Raw genomic sequence first — 19,924 nt, forward strand, 5'->3', positions numbered from 1 at the left:
TTTCTAATAGTTCCTCCTAACAAGTATAAGTTCAGAGCACATTCACCGAGTGTTTCGTCTCATGGACCAATAGATGGGGTGTCCTCTTACTTTTTTTATGATATAGCTACACAGACGTACCCACTATCCTTATAGAGAGTGTGTGTGTGTGTGGTATGATGTGGCTATTCAGTATGTGTTCTTCGATCCCTGACATCAGCAGAAGCAGTATAGTGGTCCTGCCATAAACTGGGGGACACCAGATACTTGCCCGTGTTTTCCACAGCGTCCGATACAAGAAGAGATGGTCCGAGAAAGAAGTTCCATTTTCTGGGTGGTGCGGGCATAACTTATTGGATGACTCGAACTCGAAAGTTGAGAACTGTATATGAAGGACAATGGTCGGTGGTGTCTCCTAAGAGAGCACATGTGATACGGTAAATTATTCATCACTGGTGAATTTAATAATATATCCCCATATATGAAACTTATATTTATTCATAATATACTTTATAAACTTACAGTCTCCACGGACGATATATGAATCAAACTATAAATTGCTTGGCAGGAAAGGAAGAAAAATAATCGCTTCTGGTACGAGAAAAACTCAAGCCATTTATATAGAAAACGGAGCCAGAATCCCAACTAGCAGAGCCAGAGAGAGCTCTATGCAGAACAGCACACTGGAGCGGGAAGTCTGCATGTGAAAATTTACTTGACCAACAGCGGCGTCACATCTATGCCATCCCCTCCTCCACCCCCTTCCCACACAGCAAAAAATCCGATGGTAAAATCGCATGCAAAAGCATGCACATCACCTTTGTGAGCAAAAGCATGTAATATTGTAAGAGAAAACGTGTACACAAAAAGCATGTACAAAAGAAAAATAAATAAATTTTGCTCACCCCAAAAATAACAACAATCCGGTGAGAGTCATATCCAGATTACCAAGTCTGCGCCCCAACCGTCTCGGCTATCTCACCGTCTTGTAAATGCTGTGTTCAACGCCGATGTAAAAGTAGGTTTCCCGTACGTCGTATACTGAATTAACTGTATACGTATGTATGGGGAACGTACAGCTACATCGGTGTTGATCCAACTAATTATACAGCGTCGAGTTAGCCGAGATGGTTGGGGCGTGGACTTGGTAATCTGGGTATGACTTTCACCAGATTGATGTTATTTTTGGGGTGTGCAAAATTTATTTATTTTTCTTTTGTATATGCTTTTTGTGTACACGTTTTTTCATACAATATTACATGCTTTTGCTCACAAAGGTGATGTGCATGCTTTTGCATGCGATTTTACACAGAAATTTTTTACTGTGCAACTAACCAAGAGGATCCTGGCTGTTCCTGTTCATTGTCGAAAATAAAAACCGAACCTCTAAGAGCTCTGGTTTCCCTTATAAAGAAGAAAAATTATTGCTTTCTATTCCCCAAGTAAGTATTAAAGTATTCAACGACTATATCTCCTGATATCCTGGACCAGGACCACACTACGACCGTCGTGGAGTCAACTTGGCCCAAAATTGTTCTATAGCTCCGCAGCAACATTTTATTATAAAGCATGGAAACTACCACTCTGTGTGTAGAGGTGAGAGTAATGGCACCCGGGCAGCGATTAATGTTTAATATAGTTTTGGCTACCACGTTGCTGCTGCCGCTGCCTGAAGTCCAGCACGAATGTAATGAATTTAAGTTCCGAAAATAATGTCTTAAATTTTTATATTAAGTGATACTTCGTAATCTATACAATAAAATTTAATATTGAAGATGCTTTTTTGAATTCATGTGTGAAGGCTGCTTGCGAATCGCGATAGCACACGATTGGTTACTTGCATTGATCGAGTGACTGATTTCTGTTCTTTTAACCGAAAATTGGGAGACTCCCGTCTGTCTGCAAATTATTTGATCTTCGAAACATTATTAAAAATTTCATTCTAACTATAGGAACTAACTAACTATATAGGAAAGCAAAATAAACTCGGTTGCATCAATTCAGCGAATTAATAAAGTATTGGAGATGCCGGGGATTGAACCCGGGACTTCTCACATGCGAAGCGAGCGCTCTACCACTGAGCTACATCCCCCCTTTAGTCAAGCTATCCAATGTTCCTTCCGTGTCTGTTTGGCTTATCTTGAATTCATTTTCGTTTTACGAGTTGATTTTTGATGTTGCTGCTGATGTTAGCTGTTTTCATGAGGCGACTGGTGATGTTCAATAAATTCCGTTAAAGGTGAAACGGGACCTCAGTCCCCAGGGTAATTTTTATTTAACTCAGGTCAACAATGCTAGATTTAGATCTATAGAAGAAACCTTTTTTTGATCTTTATCTAACAAATCATATTTTCAAATCATATAAAAGCACATTTCTGGAGTTTTTTTTGAAAAGGTCCAATAAACCAAAATTGCCAGTTTTTGCTTTTTGGGTGTTTTTAGAACCGCCTTGAGTCAGGGGTATTTAAAAAAACATCCAAAAAGCAAAAACTGAAAATTTGGTTTATTGGTCCTTTTTAAAAAAAAACTCCAGATTTATTTTTATTTTTATTGTACAACCAAAGTCATTTTCTAAACAACACAAAGAAGCATTCGTAGACAGTCGCCTCCTGCGTCAACTCTGTTCATCATTCGGATTAAAGAGAAGAGGCGATTTGTTGCACGACTTTACTGAAGAATTTAATTAAAATACTGAAAGCACTTGTAATTCTTTGCTCTTCGATGCAAGATTAAGTCCCAGACCAATGCAAGGACCAAGTGTTTTGTGAACACTCGCCTCAACAGTACTGCGATGTAGGAAGGTGGAAAGGTTGAAAACTAAGCACACACCAACAATAACAATTGCGGAAGTGTGTACAACATAAAACGACCCCAGACAGGAAGGAAACAACAAGTGCCAACACACACACACACACACACACACACACACACACACACATAAACCAACACACACTGATCCACAGAAGTTGCTTACACACGTTTGGCCAGTTCACAAGACCGGACTTGAGGGAGTTGGCGTCGGACGGGACATAAAAAGAAATTGCAGTCCAGGATACGTGCAAACATACACAATACACAAAGGAAAATGGCAAAACTTACGAAATGGTCCCCGATGTGAACCCGAAAACTAGAAGGGGGTGAAGGTTCAACCCACCACCAACATCACCCTATTCTGAAACGGGACGTCCTGACCCGGCCCAAGCAGTACACAGAGAGGTTACGCGACCCCGGGGCCATCGTTGTTGTTGACCGAAAATCGGATTCATCCCGGTGGCGGATAATTTCGTGACATTTGAACTACTTTTTGGGCTGATCAGCAGCATAGTCTGGGTGGTGGTGGTGGCGTGATGATCTCTGGGTTGCACGAGTGAGGAGTCAATTTGCCGCAAATATATGTGGTGTCAGACAGGGGTGGTTCGCGACAGACTGGCAGCTGGGCTGTATTAGCACCCCAAGCTGCATTCGATATTTTGGGAACCGGTTTTTGGAAATGAACGAGTCGTATAGTTGGGTGGCTTGCAATCAACCGGTTTGTGCTGGATTGAGATAGTTGTAGTGAGAAGCTAAATTTTTGAATTAGTGTAATGTACACGGAGAAAAAAGAGTTCCCAAAATCGTGAACACACGTTCATGAATTTGGGAACCACGAACAATGTGTTCAAATGCCATGGTACGTTTTTCGAAAACGTACCATGGAATTTGAACAGTTTGTTCGTGGTTCCCAATTTCATGAACGTGTGTTCACGATTTTGGGAACTCTTCCATAGTGCATAGTCCATAGTCCATAGTCTATAGTCCATAGTCCATAGTCCATAGTCCATAGTCCATAGTCCATAGTCCATAGTAACAGTTTATTCGAGTTTCATTAGTCATGAGTTAATAAAGTTGTGTTTCGAGTTATTTGATCTGGCTGCACAGTGGTCCAGATCGCAAAATTAGGTGGAAAATTGATTTTCCGTAAAATGATGAAGTTTTAGAGCTTTGGTGTCTTCAGAAGAGTTGTTGCATATGGAAAGGTGCAACTTTTGGTTTGGTTGGAAATTAGGGTGTTTCACTAATAGGGTGATTTTGAACATCTAACTTTTCAGGAATATTTTTGGGATTTTTTTTGTCTTGTAAAAAGTTGTTGGGCTTGCCAATCCAAGCAACTTTGTCGAAGACACCAAAATTTTATCTCGTAATCTACGCCTTCTACGACCAAATTTAGAGAAAGCATCTGAGCAAACCTTCAAAAATCAGTTTTTTGAACGTGGCAATTCATGTTATATAGTCCCCTTTTAGATTCTCAAGTTCTACTGATGTGGTGAGAGGCAACCACGCTTACCCCTACACCACGAGTCCTGTCAAACTTTTAATTTAACTAAATGTCAATATATTACCATAGAATTGCTAAACAAGCATTTTGGAGTGGGAATAACACCGTTTTGGGGGTCTTGGTATCGATAGAAAAGATTTTTCGTTGGACTTTCGTACCAACCCGTAATTACGTCGTCGGAAAATCCGCCGGCATCTGAACCATTCCACTATTCACAAATCAACCTATGTTGCATCGGAAAGAGCAAAAAAAATTTCGATCTTTTGATACCCAAACATCTAGGTTTTCTATAAAACCCACGTTTTTAAATACCTAGTTTACCTTAACGTTGTTATGGTTTCGTTTGAGCAACCCGCCTAAGTAATAGGATTTTAGTCTGGGACGATTCCCAGCCGCGCAAATTTTTTTTTGAAGATTTCTGAGTAAAGCGTTTTTCCAAAAGCAAACCTTTCTTTTATAGGAAAGGCAAAAAGTGTTATTATTAATATAAGATTAACAATAAAGATTTAATCTAATCAGACCCTAGCGCAGCCAATCTTTCGAAGGGATCCTGGAGAGTGCCTTAGGTTAGATGACGCCTAGCACTCTTCTTGTCATTTATTAACATTTGTAGTGCGCCATTGCATCGGAATGCATTGAAACATTACAAGCGTTAAAGCGGCCAGGCCTACTGCGTAAAGCCGTATCGCAGAGATGACTCGTAATTGGGTTGAGTTTGAGCACTGAGTGTTCGAACAACAACACAATTCTGAATCGACAGGGGAGGCAGAAGCGTGGGGACACACCACCATACGCTCCGAGATTTGGTTGTATTCGTTGAAAGCTAAGAAGGTTTGGTACTCCGGGACCCTCTGGGATGGGACATTGTATTTCCACGAATGCCCTAGACACTATTTGCGGTGGTTATAGCGCCACATCTCGCTCTCTGTAACTGTATGGCCTAGTGGTTAGCATTTTTGCTTACCAACCCAAAGGACGGGAGATCAAACCCCGCCTCGAACGACTTTGATTTTTCGTTCATATTTATCATTTCAAATTTATGGGTTCTTAACTTTCTCGTTTGGAAGCAGATGGGCATCGAATCCAGAACCATTCGCTTACAAAGCGAACACCGTAGCCAGTCAGCCACGGCCGCTCCCCTAATATAAGACTAACAATAAAATATCAAATGTTGTGGACTACAGTTTTATAGATTTCAGCAGAGTGTTGTCCCTGAAATATCTCTGAATATGAATTATTTCGAGAACTTTATGATTTCATAACAACTTCTTAAAGTTTATGGCACTTCTAGACGATTAAATTCAAGATTAAAGCAACAACATATCTACTATCAACTGCCATTTGAGTTCACTAGATGACAACTTCATTGTCATACACATCTTCATAGTCAATTAAAAATTCTTCTTCCAAAAGCCAGTCGGTCCAGATGGCTCCAGTGCTAAATTGGAAAATTTTCCCATTAATTTGCATATAGAATAGAAGAGAATTCCGAGCCATCTCGGTCTTGGCCTTTTTTTTCCTTCGCTCGTCCCTGTCATATTTTCAAACACCTACACAATCACCCAGCAACACTGAGAGCGTGTGAGTGTGAATTTGTGATGAAAAGAAGAAATTCATATTTAATCAATAATTTGCCATCTTGAATTTCCACCACCACCACCACAACCACCCTCACCCCTGTCACCCTTCGATAATAAATGGCTACGATGCTGGCAAAAGAGAACGGAGAGTAGGGTCGTCTTACGGTTTCTCATCTCCTGACAAAGTCCTTTTTGCCAGCTAGACGCACACACACACTGACACACTCACAAACACAGCACACAAATTGCTGCTGTTGCTATTGAGTGTTGAGGCAAGAGCACGTAAAAGGCATAAAAGAGGGTGGATTTTCGCAAAACACAAACCCTTCTTGGGCTGTGAGGCAAGGCACATAAACCCAGCCCCACAAATGAGTTTCCTTTTTGCTGAGCTCGAATACAACCGCATTTCTATAGCAGCACTCACACCATGGCTTACTGTCCTTTCGTCTTGGGCAAAGCTGTACAGCGGCAAAAGTTTAGACGTGATAGAATGTGTTTGTACAGAGCTTGTGAGAAGGCCAGATCCGGGCGGGCTTTGCAGCTGGATAGCTGGGTTGAGAATGGGTGCTGAGGATTTAGAAGATTTTAAGTAAACACTGTAGTAAGCATAGATAATATTCAATGTAAGAAAGAAGGGCCAAGTTGTTTGTTGCTGATATTGATAGAAACATTATTATTATTTTTAGATATAACCGCTTAAGGAGTTACATACATGTACACCGTAAACAATATCAGAGGTTGGTATGAGCACACATTCAAACTCTTTTCGATTTTTTTTGCAGGGCATTAAAATTTACATTTTTATCTATTTACCAAATAAATATGAAGACTTTTGAATGTACCATTGACAAGATATAGCTATTATAAGTTAGCAGTTTCAAAAAACGGGTGCCACGATATCTCAACACTGCTTTGACCAAATCGGCTCAAAATTTTGGTGAAGATTCGTATAACCGGTCTTGTGTGCATGACGAAGGCCAATTTTCAAAAACTTAATTTAAGAAAAAGATAAAAATATTTCTATATTTTTTCATATAAAAAATCGACAGTTTTTTATGCATATATTTTTTGAGAAAGATAAATTTCAAAATCTGGTTTCATCATGCACACAGGATATGTCTTAAGAGTTTTCACCCATCATCATCTTTTTAGTGAATTTAGTGAATTTTCTGTAATATGAAATTTTGTGATTTTCTACATATATGTTACCCCTTAACCTTAGACTTTTTTTCAATTGTTTATTGTTAATTCGTCAAGGTTATGTAGACTACTTACAATTTTCTATATTATTCAAAGTTATAAAAAATACATTCGAAAATGTTCTGAAGGGGGGGTGAAGCGATTTGGGCCTTCGATAGCTCGGCGAATCACCCCAACATCGACTTGCAGGATTGAAGATCCACTTGCCTGTCTGCTATATAGCTGGTGCTGCTGGTCGTCTGTACAGGTCAACGCTCGCTGCTCAGGGTCAATCACCTTCAGCCGATCATCCAGGGCGAGACGGCCTTGTGAGCTGGCCAATACGGAAGACCGCGGGATCCAAGTACACAGAACAAATAAAACACACGCGAAAACGAAACGAAACTATTGGCACTACGCCCCCCGGGGCATGGCCTTCCTCTAACGTGGGATTTCTGCTCCAGCGCCTCTGACGAGACAGGAGAAACCGGGACCGACGTTTTACTTCACCATCCGATAGAAGCTCAGTGGATAAGGCGGGAATCGAACCCGCGTCTCATAGCATCATCGGGATCGGCAGCCGAAGCCGCTACCCCTGCGCCACGAGACCCACCCAAGACCCAAAACACACGCACGTGAAGTAAAACACACAATTCTATTTGTCCTTAAATTATATTACACTTAGACTAAACACATTAAAATCCATCAGTTTGGACAGGCAAATAAATGCTACGCGCGGGTTAGGTATCCGACCTTCCTTGCCGATTGGCGGTTTACGACTTAACGTGAAATAGTTTTGTAGATCCTGCTGAACCTCGGTATCATACGCATACGGGTCGTGCGATGCTCTCTACTCCGATCCTCTCAGGGAGAATCGAAGTAGACAACCGCTCCCCCTCACACCACCACAGAAAACCTCGGTGATGACCCATCGATGATCATGATGACCGCTGACCTCTCGCTTACTCGCGTTGGCCGTCAGCTCAAGTCCCGTACAGGTCAACAGCGATGGACGAGCTGTATTAACCGTATTGGTAAAGAGATCGCGGTCCAGGGTTGTAGTTCGTAGGGGTCCCGGGGTCATCACCGAACATGTTCAAAAGCCCAAATGTCCATTAGGGTGTAACATGGTTGAATGGAAAAAAAAAACAACAACTTCCAAAAGTTTGAGAGCAATTGATTGAGTTGCAACTTTGCGTTAAGCAATTCAACTTCGTATGGGAATTTGTATGGAAAAGTCCATTCTTTTGGATTTGGATATTTAAAAAATCCACGTTTTACGCTATATCAAAACCGGAATCGTATTCGGTTTCTCTACAAGGTGCTCTACAATTATCCCGAAGAGGGTTTGGTGCTCCCGAGCATGGGTAAAGTTAGGATACCACATGTTGGTATTATTTTGGTTTTGAAATGTTTTATCAAACTATGGGAAAATGTTTACCAATTTTGACTAGATAATTAATTTTGCGCTAATATGACTCTTCACTCAAAAATGTTCAGGCAGATTTTCACATTCTTTGATGTACCCACTAAGGTTTTTTTTTAATTGTTGATTTTTTTCTGAGTTGGGATAACCAATTACTTTGAAAAATGAGTCAACCGACAGATTATTGAATTTTTCAATTTTCCAGCGACCAAAAGGTGCTCTAGGTTTCCCAGTAATAGATGGTCATGATACCAAAATCATGGCGCCTTCAGACAAAACCGTAAGAAAATTGGGATTTTCATTAAAAAAATCCGATTTTTCTCATCAAAACTTCACCCTCGAGTATCAATGGGTAAATGTTGACCGATTTCACTCATATTTCACCCAGAATTCTAATATAGCTCAAGAAACCACAATCAGCTTGTGGAGCGAGGTTTTGAAAAGAAGCCCCATATTCTGGGCACCCTAATAAACATGATGATTTGCTTTTTTGTGTACAGATAAACCTCCATTTACGCGGTGGCGTTTCGCTTTTTGTTTCGTAGATTTTATTTTAAACCATATAATATGTTTGCAAGCTTCAAAAAGCGTTTTGTATATCTGAATCTACAAATCTCTTTTAAAAGATTGCACAAATGTTGCGTCGTTTCAGAGAAATCGAAAAATTAAAAAAACGTATCGCACCGCGAAAAAAGTGGTTCTCTGAAACAGCTTTTCTTATCATGTTTCGATTGATGTACCGACTGACTGTTAATTTTTACTTTTTTATCAAGCTTAAAAAACATTGACCCTTGAAAATCACAAATTTAGAACATTTTTTTTAAACAAACTTCGGTTCTCTCTAGGAGTACATTTTTTTTACAAAATCATGACTTCACACACTGAAACCAATGAAACTTAAGCTAAGTGATATTTTATACATGGGTTATACTCCTTTTATTTTGGGAAAAATTTTGGGCATTGGAAGTTTTGATTATTTTGATCATATAATGTTCAACATGTCATGAAAAGTCACCCAAAACAAAGCACACACTGATGGAGACGACAGCAGCACGGATAATCTGATGAGCACAAAATCGTATACTTTTACTGCTTTCATTATCTTGTGATTAGAAGTATGAAATATGCTATGTGGTAGCTGCTGGGAATCCCTCTAATCCTGGGTATCTCCAACCTTCTGGAAGAAGATAAAAATCCACAAACTCACTGGCAAAGGCAAGGATGTGGGACGCGTCATCTGCAGATATTTTGCCTGCTGCTGCCATATCAGCAGAAGAAGACAGCTCGGCTGTGGCAGCAGCAGCAGCTACAAAGTTAGAGGAAAAGTTATTCCAAATATTTTCCCATAATCAAGCTCTGGACCGGGGAGTCAGCACAAACTGCTGGAAACTTTGGAAAATTGCTCCTCGTTCCTCCTTGCTCCGAAGCCCAAAGCTTTCGATTGTCCCCGGCATCAAACCGGAGCTCCAACGTCATTGTTGTATTTTTATTATTTTGATTTTTCAGCAGCATCCCCCCACTCTGGCCATCTCTGTGGATGTGTCCAATATTAAATTTTATAAGAGTAAACAACATTTTCGTCAGTTTATTTTATACGAGTTTATACAGCTAACCAAAAGAGATGGGGTGGGTGTAGCTTCTCCTTGAGCTTCATCAACTTGAAACTATTTCTGGGGAGCTTTAATGGCGCTTGGGAGATAGTATTCAACTTAATCCCCTTCCTCCCACAAAAATCACTCTTGATGACCGGGGTTCGGAGAACGGGGAGGGTAGCCTCCTTCAATCCCCGTCACCATCAGAAAGCCAAGTGAGCAGAGATAAACTTTCAAATTATATCCCAACATCATCAAACTCGGGTTAGCTAGCTATCAGTGGGTGGCTGTCATCCTGCAGCAGTGTCCACCCAACCCCTCGTTCCAACGATTTTCTTCGTCCAATTTTCCTTTTTTCATATCGAATCATCTCTTACCCCTTGTACACTTTTATAGTTTATAATATTCTTGCATATATAATTAACTTTCGGGTTTAAAATTTTACAGCTTCATGCTGCACGGAGAATATTAGTTCACCTCACCTCTTCTCCTCCAGCCCAGCCTCTCAGAATATAACCTTAGGCAGCGAGGGCCAGTCAACGGAACTGTATAGTTATGTACGACGAAGGCGGCACTTGAGATGGGACCCTGATGAGAAAGCGGAGAAAAAGTTTATAGCTACAGGGCCCAATTATTCGACTGGAATTGTTTGGTTCTTTGTCGTTAAAAAAGTTGCTACAGGAATTTCAAGCAAACTCGGAAACTAGTGTAAATTCTGCAGAAAGGAAACTCTGAGTCATACATTTTAGAATAAAATATACATGCATCCTTATCAGGATCTGTAATATCATTACATTTTATCACTAGTGTGCTTATTTACCAGATTCATTTTTATTTTTTCAGCGGACATTTCACATGATAGCGACACTTAAATAAAACAATGCTAAAATCTTTTTTTTTGATAATTATCTCAATAACTGCAAGCGTAACTTTCTTGAGGATACCGTGGAGAATAACCCTTATCCTCTTAACAAAGTGGAGCTTCAACAGTTCTCGTCTTCGCATTTTCCTGTCCTCGTCTGTTGGTGATTGGTGGAGATGGGGCGGCCTACAATGAATAGCTGTCATGGTGTTGAGGAGAATCGGGTTTTACTGCTCCCAATTATTAATTCCGTGGCATTTGGACTTGGATAACCATTACATAAATATTAGGTAATCCAGAAAGAAAGTCATTGGCAGGGAGGAGCAGATGGGAATCGGACCCATGATCATTCGCTTACAAAGCTAACAACGTAACCATTCGGCCACAGATTGTTTTTATGGAACATATTTTAAAAAAATAATTAAAAATCTAAACTAAAATAAGAAAATCTGATTCCGAGCCTTGACCGTTACACTAAATTCCAACCGGTTTCCAAACCTCAGCCTTTCCAGTCTAGAGCATCTTTTTCCCATCCGGAAACCGTTGACCTCCACGGTCATAGGCATCGTCGCACCGGCCAGCACTGCCCATCTTCGGAGCCGTGAGAAGAAAAAATGTGTCCGAGCATCTTCTTCCTCAGCCTCATCAGCAACGGCATTCACCCTAAACTGGTCATCACCAGTGCAGTGCTGCCGTGGTTCGTTAGAGCAGGGAAGACTATCCCTTTGGAATCATCATTTGCTGCTGCTGTTGCTGCGAGAAAACTTGTTTCTGGTCAACCGAAGAAAGGAAACTAATCAAACAAGTTTAGATAAATAGATTTAGATTAAAATTTCAGTTGGTGCCCGCCAATTTCTCGGAGTCTGAGGTCTCCGGTCTGCAGTGTTTTCCCATCGCCACCAGAGCAATTTGCGAAGCGTTCAGAGTCTGGTTTTGTGTTTCTCGCCTGTTCAAAAAATGAATCCTTGCTGCTGGGAGAATCATCTCATATTGGCATAAATGTCTCATCAGTCGGATGGTCTTGTCACAACATGATTTCTGTTCAACTGGGTATTTTGTACTCCTTAAAATCGCTCAATTTATCATAAAACTTCAACAAGTGATTCACGTGAGACACTTTTGCCACCCTGGAATCATGTGTCCATCTCTCAAACGGGTTACCCGGGCACAAACCCCACATTTCCCAAGCCACGGCCAAGCCAAGTCACGGAGTCCGAGTGAAAAAGTAATAATTTTATAAATTGCATGACCAAACAGTGAACCGGACGCACCATTTCCTTCAAATGTATTGCTCGGAGCTGGACCAGGACGACGGTTGGAGCAGACCGAATTGGCCGGAACAGCCGAGAAAAGGGGGGGGGGGGGAGTTGGACCTGGGAGGAAGAGGCGTACACTTGTGGTGGGACTGCAGACCAGCATGAGTGGTTTCCAGTGCAAATGACCGGTCTCGGTACAGTTAGTGGGTACTTCTTTCTTTCTTTCTTTCTTTCTTGTTTTTTTGTATGGGTGTAATTCTGTGTACGGAAGCTCTGGTAGTGGGTGTGCAAGGTGCTGAAATCGTTAGTGGATATAGTACTGGCATAAAGAGCCTGGAAGGTGGTTAATGTCCTGATTGGGACTTGGATTTGTTGTGGTCAATTTGTAGTTGATTTTTAAAATGATGCTGAATTTTTTGTTCATGTCAGTACAACGGAAAAAATCAAATTATTCGCTCTACAGCAGGCGTTCTCGATTCCACCTAATGTTGGATTCGATGAAGGCAACAGAAAAAATTGATAAATTATAAATTTACAGGTAACGCGTTTTTTCATTAAATTATAGCGTGAGGAGTGTTTATTAAGGGCAATCGTTTTCTTTCTTTGCAATCATTTGTTTTTATTCTTTCTATACAAATGAAATTAAGTTGGTAAAAAGACACCTTTTGTGCTACAGTAAAAAAAGGTACCAGAGACATGATTTTTTTGGATAAAGGAAATCAAAAATATTGTTAAACGAAATATAAATAAATATTTTTCACTTTTTAGGTTTTCTTCTAGAAAGTTTTCCTCAAACGGATAAACTTTTCTCGTCATAGAGATTTCTTGTATCAAAACTTATAAGAAACCCAAGAATACGAACATTTGATAGGGTTTTGGGAAATTTTCGGCAGGCAATGTTGAAGCTGTCCGCTTAGTAAGCGGAAGACCATGGGTTCGATTCCCATCTGCTCCAACCTTCCATCGGATGGGGAAGTATTACGTCGGTCCCGGCCTTGGATGTTGTTAAGCCGTTGAGTCATTCCAAGTGTAGGAGTCATCTCCACGCTATAAGTACAAACAACACACCAAACCAAGTCTGCTCCGGTGGAATCACTGGCGGCGGTTGAACTCGCAATCCAAAGGTCATCAGTTCAAACCCTGGAGTAGAAGGTTCACTGGAGTAAAAATAGGTTTGGGTGTTCTCCTCATTCAAGCCTTTGGACTCCTAGGTTCGAGCAGAAACTTGCAATAGAGACCACAAAAGACCTGGGGGTCGTTGTTAAAGTGGATTGTTTGAAACATTTATTTTGGATTTTTCAAAAGTTGGGCTTAGGTTTTGCTTCGATTTTTTTTGCGGTGGTTCTTTTTCTCCATAAATGTTTTAAAATGGCAAAAAAAAAAAACTGACAAAACGGTGCTCTTAATAAAAAATAAGAAAAGTGTTTTTCGATTGCTAATTTGCAAATTTATAAATTTTGGTTGCCATTATTTTCGATTTTTCCAAAAATCTTTTTTTGTTAGATTCATATACCAGATTAGCACCCTGTTTCGATTCCTTAGGCAAAAATAAGCTACTGTAAAAATTTTGAGCAAAATCGGTTACGGGTCTTCTTTCAATCGTTAATTACTCGTCAGGGTTGACTGGAATTGTTTTGTGGTCTTGGACAAAGTTGTTTGTCATATAATTTAACATAAGAATCTCATACTTGACAATGATCCGATACATTTAACGCCACATTTTGACCCCAAGCGATTTTGCTCAAAATTAGCACAGTTACTTATTTTTACCTAAATCTCTTACGATTTCCAAAAAAAAAAAACGTTTTTTCTTGTCACCTTAATACATATCGACCCAGAAGAGAGCAGAGAAATTCTGACCAAATGTGTGTGGTGAGATGCTGGTCCAAATAATTGCACTGAATTATTTGGGTACTGGCTCAACCGAAGTTGTCTGTCACTATTGAAAATTATAGAGTTTAGCAAAGTGCTTCAAAAGTAAAAAGGGTGGTTTTTGTAAGTAATGTTATACATTTTTGGAATGTTATTTAAAAAATCATTCTAATGAGTCCAAAACATTTAAGATCTGATAACCCTATCAAAGTTAATAAGCACTTAAGTGCTATACATACACTTTTTGAGGCCAGATCTCAAATATTTTGGTGAAACATTGTCTAGATCTATCATGCAACGCAATGTTAGATAGATAATCAAAGGACCCTTCCATAGCGCCCAATAGATTGAAGGTCTGACAACCCCATTAAAAGTAATGATCACTTAACTGTTCGTTATGCACTTTTTTGAAGTGGGATCACATATATTTTGATGAAAATTATGTTCTGATTAATCATGCGACCCATCTTTGGATGCCAAAAGACCTTTGACCAATTCTCGCAGATTTCGGTCATTCGATTTTTTTTTTAATTTTTGTTCAGTCTGAAACTTTTTTGGTGCCTTCTGTATGCCCAAAGAAGCCATTTTGCATCATTAGTTCGTTCATATAATTTTCCACACAAATTTGCCAGCTGTCCATACAAAAATGATGTAAGGAAATTTAACCCCTTCCCGCCCAGAGCAAAAATCGATTTTTTTTACGGGTTTCTGCCATTTTTTACAGAATTGCCCAATTTAGATGGGATTTGAATTGGAGGCAGTAAACATCTTAAATAACACTGTGCAGGAAGATTGAGATCATTTCATTCATTAGTTTTCGAGCAATTTCAATTTGAAGTGAAAAATTTGTGGTGCTCTGGTGCAATAGACGTTAGAGGGTTAAAAATCTGTATCTTTTGAAGGAATTTTTCGATCGATTTGGTGTCTTCGGCAAAGTTGTAGGTTTGGATATAAACTACTCTGGAAAAAAATGATACCAACTTTTCAGAAATTTTCAGATTGTGCAAACAATCTTTGACCGAGTTATGCATTTTTGAATCAATATAGATTTTGTCAAAAAATCGAAATACTGGTCGCAAAAAATTTTCAACTCCATTTTTCGATGTAAAATCAAATTTGCAATCAAAAAGTACTTTAGTGAAATGTTGATAAAGTTCACCGTTTTCAAGTTATAACTTTTTTAGGTTTCTTTTTTGGAAATAGTCGCAGTTTTTTTTGAAATAAGTGAACATGTTTGCTCACTTTTGAATTTTTTTTTTAAAAAAGCTGAGAAAATTCTCTATATTTAGCTTTTTTTGAACTTTGTTGATACGACCTTTAGTTGCTGAGATATTCCCATGCAAAGCACAGTGGGAAAAAAGGGCCTAAAAAGTAAGTTGACAATGAAACTGCCACTGAATCCGCTTTGTAAATTCCGGCCCCGATACTCTTCAAGGGTGTTCCCCTCAGGAACTGGGAAAGATTTACTTACACACGACTAGTTTATGCTGTTTCCCACTGCGGTTCTGGATGTGGCCACCGGAGATTGGTGGAACCGGTTCCGATGGGTCCTATGGTATGTAATATTATTCTATGATTGTTTTGCATGACGATTTATGATAAGAAAAAGCGTATTAGTTCACAATTAGATAAATCAGATACTTTTCCCAAAAATCCGGATCTTCCGGTAGCCTGTACTCTGGCCACCAGTCCGTGCAGTGCGATTATTCACCGGATTATTGCTCCTGGTGCAAAAACGAAGCTTTTGGTGTATAACAATCGATGGTTTGCGCGAAATCATGTTGCGGTAGTTTTTGGGCCCTTTTTTCCCACTGTCCGAAGGTTTAAAAAAACAGGAAAATTGATTTTCTACACAGAAAAAATTCAATTCTCGTAATCGTGAATTAAGTTCACGAATGTGAGAACCACGAAGGAATTTATTCATGAGTTTGGTGCATTTGCACTATAAACGTGAATATATTTCTTCGTGGTTCTCGCATTCGTGAATTTTATTCACGATTTCGAGAATTGTTTTTTTTCAGTGTATGTCTCACCCAAACAACCCTTCGGACCCTTTCTAACGTCGATGTCTTAGCAACTAATGGTCCGATTTACAAAGTTAAAATATGAAACATTCGTAAAATTTTCCGATCTTTTCGAAAACAATATTTTCAAAATTTTCAAAGCAAGACTAACATTTCAAATGATCTAATCGTTCAATATTACGCCCAAAAGATACCGATTTTTGAATTTTCTATTTTTTAATGATGTAAAATGGCTTCTTTGGGGAAACCAAAAGCACCATAAGTTAAAGCTGGATTAAAAAATACAAAAAATAAAATTAAAAACCAACTTAATCCACCTAAGTGGTTGATGCCTTCCTCACTTTATACCAACAATGGGTAATATTGGTTTGGACACATATTTCAGCTATTTTTTTAGCTCCAGAAAAATAAGTACACAGATATAACTTAAGTTGTCATCGAGACAGGGTTGCCAGATTTTCAATTATGTGAACTCGTTGGAAAGGTCTCTTGATTATCTAACCAACGATGGGTCGGATGATGGTTCCGGACATCGTTTACATACATTAAAGTGAGATCCGGCTTCAAAAAAGTACATAAATATCACTTAAGAGCGAGTTTTTCACCGATGTGAAACAGGTCGTATCGAGGTGCTCCGATTTGGATGAAACTTTCAGGGTTTGTTTGTCTATACATGAGATGAACTCATGCCAAATATGAGCCCTCTACGACAAAGGGAAGTGGGGTAAAACGGGCATTGAAGTTTGAGGTCCAAAACACATGAAAAATCTTAAAATTGCTCGCATTTCCGTAAAACTTCATCAATTCCAACTCTCTTAGATGCATTCGAATGGTCTTTTGAAGCACTTCAAAATGTGCCATAGACATCCAGGATTGGTTTGACTTTTCTCATAGCTTTTGCAAATTACTGTTAAAAATGGATTTTTAAAACCTTAATAACTTTTCCCAACAGCCTCCAACACCCATACTCCCATAGGTCAAAGTTAGGGAATTTCATGGACTATAAGCCTACGGTATTAACTTTTTGGCCAATCGCAGTTTTCTCATAGTTTGACGATTTTTCTAGAACAAACATTTTACAACGTTAGTTTTTGCCCTGTAGGCCGCCATAGCGGCATTTTTTGGTCTTAATTTTGTCATATTCGGAATCCTCGGACAATTTCACGTAAGTTAGAAGTATTGGAGTTGTAAATTTGATTGGAAAAATTGCCGTTTAGAATGAATTAAAATATTTTTAACAATTTGTTGGATTGGGGTAAAACAGGTTTTCGCCTACTTGATACAGCATTTGACGTATTGGTCATAGGGTTAATAAGATCTTTTTCTTTTTCAAAATGTTTTATTTAATTATTTTTAAAGAAATATTACAACTCAATACTTCTAACTTACGTGAAATTGTCCGAGGATTCCGAATATGACAAAATTGAGACCAAAAAGTGCCGTCTTCTCGGTCTACAGGGCAAAAACTAACGTTGTAAAATGTTTGTTCTAGAAAAACCGTAAAACTATGAGAAAAACTGCGATTGGCCAAAAAGTTAATACCGTAGGCTTATAGTCCATAAAATTCCCTAACTTTTGACCTATGGGAGTATGGGTGTTGGAGGCTGTTGGGAAAAGTTATTAAGGTTTTAAAAAATTCCATTTTAAACAGTAATTTGCAAAAGCTATGAGAAAAAGTAAAACCAATCCTGGATGTCTATAGCACATTTTGAAGGGCTTCAAAAGACCATTCGAATGCATCTAAGAGAGTTGGAATTGATGAAGTTTTACAGAAATGCGAGCAATTTTAAGATTTTTCATGTTTTTTGGACCTCAAACTTCAATGCCCGTTTTACCCCACTTCCCTTTGTCGTAGAGGGCTCATATTTGGCATGAGTTCATCTCATGTATAGACAAACAAACCCTGAAAGTTTCATCCAAATCGGAGCACCTCGATACGACCTCTAGAACAAACCGAGCAGAATCTACAAATACTGCCTCTTAAGTGGTCATAACTCGAGACAGGGTTGCCAGATCTTCAATATTGTAGACTCGTTGGAAAGGTCTTTTGATTGTGGTTTGGTTGAGCGTTTTAGCAGAATGCATTACTGTGAATACAAAGAGACGAGAACAACTCGTCTCTTTGTATTCACAGTCTTTTGATTACCTAACCAACGATGGGTCGGATGATGGATCCGGACATCGTTTACATGCATTTAAGTGAGATCCGGCTTCAAAAAAGTACATAAATATCACTTAAGTGGTCATAACTCGAGACAGGGTTGCCAGATCTTCGATGTTGTGGACTCGTTGGAAAGGTATCTTGATTACCTAATCAACGATGGGTCGGATGATGGATCCGGACATCGTTTACATACATTAAAGTGAGATCCGGCTTCAAAAAAGTACATAAATATCACTTAAGTGGTCATAACTCGAGACAGGGTTGCCAGATCTTCGATGTTGTGGACTGGTTGGAAAGGTCTCTTGATTACCTAACCAACGATGGGTTGGATGATGGATCCGGACATCGTTTACATGCATATAATTGAGATCCGGATATATGTGAAAACACATTTTTATACATAACTTTTGAACTACTTATCGAAACTTCAATCAATTCAATAGCGATGTATGGGACCCTAAACCAAGTCGAATGCAACTGGTTCGATCAAAATTGGTTCAGCCAGTGCTGAGAAAACTTGGCAAGATTTTTGAACACATACATACATACACACACACACACATACACACACACAGACATTTGTTCAGTTTTCGATTCTGAGTTGATATGTATATATGAAGGTGAGTCTTCGAGCTTTTCATAAAAAGTTCATTTTTAGAGCAGGATTAGGAAGGCAGTGAGGAAGGCAAAAAAAATATCGATTTCGTAGAGAACTGCTACTTTTCAATGAGGACAATATGTAGAAAATCTGACAACCCTATCTAAAGTTAATTAATGTGAGGAAGGCATCGACGGTGGATTAAGAAACGTTTTTTTAAATAGTAAAGGTCTTGAAAATTCGTCAAGGAAGGAATGGAACGAAAAAGGTACAGAAACACTTAGTTTAATGGTTTGATATCTTTGATTGATTTTGTATTTTTTTTTTTAATTTTTTTGTTTGTTTGGAGAACTATGTTGGTTTATCGCTGTTTGATTCAATTCAGAAATTGAATGCAAATTTAAAAAAAATCATTTGGCTCTTCTTACAATAAAAAAGGAATAAATATTGCACGTTATCCTGGGGACCCTCAGTTTACTCTTCCTATTAATTCTATAAAGAAATGAACTCAGCTCACAATGTCTCAAATTCGTTAAAAAAACATTGCAAAATATATTTAAAAATGCGTCCAACACGTGTAATGCTGCTTGTTTTCCATGATGAATCCAATTGAATGTATCAAACAAATTCAAATTGCGACTGCTGATGAGTGGCGCAAAACTTTGCACGTCGTCCCCGGCTGGGCACGTTTCGTTTTGTACCGACCAAGTTTCTCCGAGTGAAATCATGTTTCTAAAAATTTGGTTATTCATAAACCACTGCCCCTTTCTAAATTCAACGTCCCCTCCTCAAACTTCCTTTTCCAAGGAATATTGTTCATCACCGGCTCCGAATGCAGCTCTTCCAGAGCCAACTTGTACATCCTTGGAGGGGGCCACCGCTGGGAAAAAGATGAATTCCGTTTGGTTCCCCGAGTGGATGCATCCGGTATTCCATCAGCGTCTCTGGACCATGGATATGCTGCTGCTGGGTACTGGCGAGGATGAGCTTTTCCTCCTGACTTGTAAAACGTTAGTCAGATGAATAACGAGCCCTGGCTCTGTGATGGCCACTCTGAGAAGAGGAGCACAATTTGGA

The 19,924-nt window shown here is 39.2% G+C and overlaps 1 non-coding gene across 1 annotated transcript; it reads right to left on the reverse strand.

The window, feature by feature from the left end:
- Positions 1–1,999: 1,999 nt before the first annotated feature.
- Positions 2,000–2,071, reverse strand: Trnaa-cgc. The gene has a single exon. It is a non-coding gene; the product is annotated as a tRNA-Ala (tRNA).
- Between the last annotated feature and the right edge of the window lie 17,853 nt (positions 2,072–19,924).

This window comes from Culex quinquefasciatus, chromosome 1 (genome assembly GCF_015732765.1).
Source record: "Culex quinquefasciatus strain JHB chromosome 1, VPISU_Cqui_1.0_pri_paternal, whole genome shotgun sequence".
Taxonomy (NCBI): Eukaryota; Metazoa; Arthropoda; class Insecta; order Diptera; family Culicidae; genus Culex; species Culex quinquefasciatus.